Raw genomic sequence first — 4710 nt, 5'->3', positions numbered from 1 at the left:
ATAAGCATCACTATTAGCAGTGTTCTATATCCGAGATAAAGTAAAATAAAAAAATTAAGGAAAAATACCAGTTTTACCTGGCTTGATTGAAATTAAAAGATTCGTTCATTGCCTTCTTTCAACAAGATTCGATAAAAGCTATACGGGTATCCATTCAAAAGAGAAAAATTATCAACTACTTGATTAAAAACAAAACTCAAGATAAGGACAGTAAGAATGAACGGACTCAATCAATAAGGGAAATGAAAGCAAGATAAAAACAGTAGAAACAAAATTAGTACACCGTAAAACTAAGGTACCTACCCACACTTAGAAAAACAACATCCTCGATGTGAACAAGGTAGGCACTCGAAAGAAAAGAAATAAAATCACGCTGAAAGAAGCAAATTGTAGGAGTCCATGAAAAATTTGGAAAATCAAAAGAAAAACAAGACAATAGAAAGAGATAAAAACTAGAAGGTCTAATGGATACTGCCCTTGATATGTGCTTTAACACTCCAGAATATGTTAGTCCTCAAAATTACGTATGAGTATCAAGTAGGCAAACTCCTGCAAAACTCAAGAATAAACACATCCCAAGCAACATCTAGTAAAAGGTTCAATAAAATAAAATCTCCTCAAAATAAAACAAACTAAAAACAAACTGAAGTATCTAACTAAAAAAATAACTACATAAATAAAAGGATGTCCAACAATTCAAAAAGCATAAATAGATTCGGGAATGCCTCCCGAAGGAGCTTCTTTTTGTTTGAGTCGTCTAGCTGGACTCTGCAGCAGCATTCCTGCATCGCGGGCAAATTGAGAAGGTGGGCTCAAAGTAAGTTGGGGCTCGAGGCATATAAGCGCAACGAGAAGGTCCAATGTGTGCAGTAGATGACCAAGGAGGTGCTCTCTGCACCGATTTGGGATGCCCATTCATCCACTCCGAATTCCGGCTAAGTGACTTGTCAAAAACAAACTTGCAACTACCCTTCTCGAGTCTATCATAGCACAAAGTCTCAAATTGATAGAAGTTGTTTTCTTCAGATGAATAACACATATTAACGGGGAAAGAAACATATATAGCATCATCCATTTGTACATCTTGTGGTTGTTTATTACATGCAGGACCAATTCCATCAATACTACAAATGGCATGAACATGGTCGGTGGAAGAACTATCAAATGGGGGTAAACTAAAAGTAACACAGTCATCCCCTACATTAATTTCTAACTTCCCCTCAAATACGTCTATTTTAGCTCTAGCTGTGGCAAGGAAAGGTCTCCCCAAAATCAATGGTACACCATGCTCATTATCTATAGCCATAACCACAAAGTCCACAGGAAATATGAACTTATCTACCTTGACTAGCACATTCTCCACAATTCCCCTAGAAAGCTTAATAGAACGGTCAGCTAATTGAATGCACATCCTAGTGGATTTTGCCTCCCCCAAACCTAGCTTATTGAACAAATTAGTGGGCATGACATTTATGCTAGCCCCCAAATCAGCTAATGCATCATCAACACAAAAATTACCTAAAGTGCAAGGAATAGTGAAACTCCCTTGATCGTGACATTTCTTTGGCAACTTGCTCTGAAACACCATTGAGCACTCCTCGTTAAGCTGAACATAGGCTACCTCCTCCAACTTCCTTTTTCTGCTAAGTATGTCCTTTAAGAACTTGGCATACTTGACGCTCTGCTCCATGCATAATAAGAGGTAAGTTAATACGCAGGTTGTCTAAAAATATCTAAAAACTTACTTGGACGCTTTGCGCCTCTACTTGTTTGCCTCTAGCAGGATAAGGAATCTTAGGTTGATATTCCTTGACTGGAATTGATTTCACCTTTTGTCCCTCAGTTTCCCTAACCTTGTTGCTCGCCTCAACCTGCATATCAATAGTGGAGTCGTCAAAAATAGGCTTAGAAGGAGCTGAAACTAACTTACCTGAACGCAAAGTGATGGCGTTCACGTGCTCCCTCGGGTTAGACTCGGTGGTGCTAGGGAGAGCTCCTTACGCCTCTCGGACAACATCTTAGAGATTTGGCCAATCTAGGTCTCAAGTTCAGATCGAGGCCCACTGGTTCCTAAGTGCACTATCGGTTCTTTGGAACCTCAACTCCGTAGACGTCACAAACTTCATCATAAGCTCCTCTAAATTTGATTTCTTTTCTGGTGGAGGAGGAGCTTGTGCAGGCCCAGCTAGTTGTTGATGTGGCTGCTGATGAAGTCTCTAAAAACTCAGTGGACCACAGGCATTATTGTTCCTCCAACCGAAGTTGGGATGATTGTGCCACCCAGGGTTGTATGTGTTCTTTGTAAGGATCGTTCTCTTGCCTTGTGGCATTCCCATATAATCGTCCCCGCTCGACATCGAAGACACAATAGAAGCGAGATGGAAAAGTATAGGAAGATGAAGCAAACATACCTCCCGCACAGTCGATTCGCATGGTCAGAACCACCACAAAACTTCATGACCAGCGTTTCTTTGCATGAGCGGCATCTGAGTTGGTTAATCTTCTTGGTGGAAGCTCCACAGGCCATAAGGCTGTGTAGAATCTACTTGGTTGACCACTCCTTGTCTTCCCGGTCGGTTCCTAGAGGATTGCCACTGATAATTATTCATGGCCATTTCCTCTATCAAATTTTGAGCCTGCTCGAGCGTCTTACTGTTTAACGCCCCACCTGCTGCAGCATCCACCATCTACCTCGTTGTAAGGTTCAACCAGCTGTAGAAGGTTTGAACATGCATCCACACTAGCAACCCGTGATGTGGGTAGCATCTCAAAAAGATCCTTAAGCCTCTCCCATGCATCGTACATGCTTTCATCATCAAACTGCACAAAAGACGATATGTCATTTCTAAGTTTAGCAATTTTAGCAGGAGGAAAATACATATATAAAAAATTTTCAGTCAACGCCTTCCAGGTGATAATTGTCTGCTGTGGAAGAGATTGCAACCATCTCTTAGCTCTGTCCCTCAAGGAAAATGGAAACAATCTCAGTCGAATGGCGTCATCGGTTGTTCCATTTATCTTGAATGTGTCACAAATCTCCAAAAAGTTGGAGATATGAGCATTGGGATCCTCGCTGGGCAATCCTCCAAACTACACGCTCTGCTGGATTATCTGGATAACATTGGTTTTTATTTCAAAGTTGTTGGCCGCTACAGCATGTCTGACTATACTAGTTTTTGTACCATCTAAAGATGGTCGAGCAAACTCGTACATCGTCCTCTAATCATCATCGGCCTGGGGATTGAGGTTCTCCATCGCGTCAGCTTCTTGAACCTGAACTGTAACTCCGTCCTCCTCCTCAGCGCGCAAGCGTCTCCTCAATAATCCCGCGGGAGGCGCTTGAATTAGGATAAAGGGTGCTATGGGATCAGGGTTAGAGCTCCTGATCATAAACTACCTGAAACTGACAACTAAACAACCACCAATCAGCAAAATAATAAAATAAAGAATAAGGAATAAATAAATAAACAGATAATGACTAAATTAATACAAAAACAATTCATGCTAGTTCACCGTTACTTGTCCCCGGCAATGGCGCCAAAAACTTGATGGGCTACTGATGCAACCTATACCTAAGGCAGTGAACCTATCGATGCGGCCTAGCACTAGTGAGTATCAAGGTCGTATCCCTGGAGATCGGGTGAACCTAAAGTTACTATTGTTCGTTATGTTATCTAATCTGAAATAAAGTGTGAGAAGTCGAAATTACTTAACTACTGACTATGAATGCAAATAAATGAATGAACAGCAAGCGACAGTCGAAAGACAACCGTAACAAAAGAAGCAAACCCAAAGGGGACCTAAGTGATGGAATTCTAAGGTTGATTTTATAAATTATTAATCTTGCTACTCGTGCCTAAATCCTGAATTTAACTCGGCTCCTCTCTTGAGCTCACCAAGTTCCTAAACCTGCTCTAACCTAATGGAATCTCTTCTTATCAGATTATTACATATTAGCATTAAGCGTGATTTAGATCTATTAAGAGTTGTTAATTCTTAATCTGGCGAGTGAATTAACCTTATCTTTAAGTGTTAACTACCAGTTCTTACCATTCAATTTCCAGTTGTAACAAGCATTTCTCAATGTCAAGAAACAACCCAAAAGATAATTAATTCAACGTCTCAAATTAATTGAATCAAACTTTATTACTAAACAGTAAGAAGATTGCAAAAATAGTAGATAAAAATCCAATAATTAAGCACAATCCATCAACAAAGGTGAACCCCAATAGGTTCGGCAGCCCTAGCTACTCATAATGAAAGAAACAAATACAAAAGAAAATAAATAATAGAAAAAAAAATGGAACATGTAACCCCTCTTCTCTCGAATCGAAGTGGAAATGTCGCAAGTGCCAATTCTGAAACCAGCCTCAAGTATGTAATTGATGTAGATGATTCTATGCATATTTATTGAAAATTTAGGGTTTTTCATCCAACTCAAAGAAGAAGGGTGTGCATGCCTTCAATTTACTTTTTTGAATTGTTCTTTACTTTGTGTTGCTTATTAGTATGAGTAACTAAATGTCAAACCCATTAGGGTTCCTATGTTGTTGGATTGATTTTAATGCTTATGAGATTTTGATTATCAATGCTTGTCTCTTCTTGCTTTCATTATTAATGAGAAATCACATTATTCATGAGACGTTGTGAGTTCTGGTATTTAGATTGCTTATTGTAATTGAGAAATTCATTTAGTAATTGGAAATTTAA

At 39.4% G+C, this 4710-nt stretch overlaps 1 non-coding gene across 1 annotated transcript; it reads left to right on the top strand.

Annotated features, from left to right (window-relative positions):
* The first annotated feature begins 2745 nt into the window (after positions 1–2745).
* On the top strand, positions 2746–2853 carry LOC112534232. The gene has a single exon (XR_003078533.2). It is a non-coding gene; the product is annotated as a small nucleolar RNA R71 (small nucleolar RNA).
* Positions 2854–4710: the final 1857 nt, after the last annotated feature.

The sequence above is a fragment of the Ricinus communis genome, chromosome 1 (assembly GCF_019578655.1).
Source record: "Ricinus communis isolate WT05 ecotype wild-type chromosome 1, ASM1957865v1, whole genome shotgun sequence".
NCBI classification, from domain to species: Eukaryota; Viridiplantae; Streptophyta; class Magnoliopsida; order Malpighiales; family Euphorbiaceae; genus Ricinus; species Ricinus communis.
This window is presented reverse-complemented; position numbering and strand designations above follow the sequence as displayed.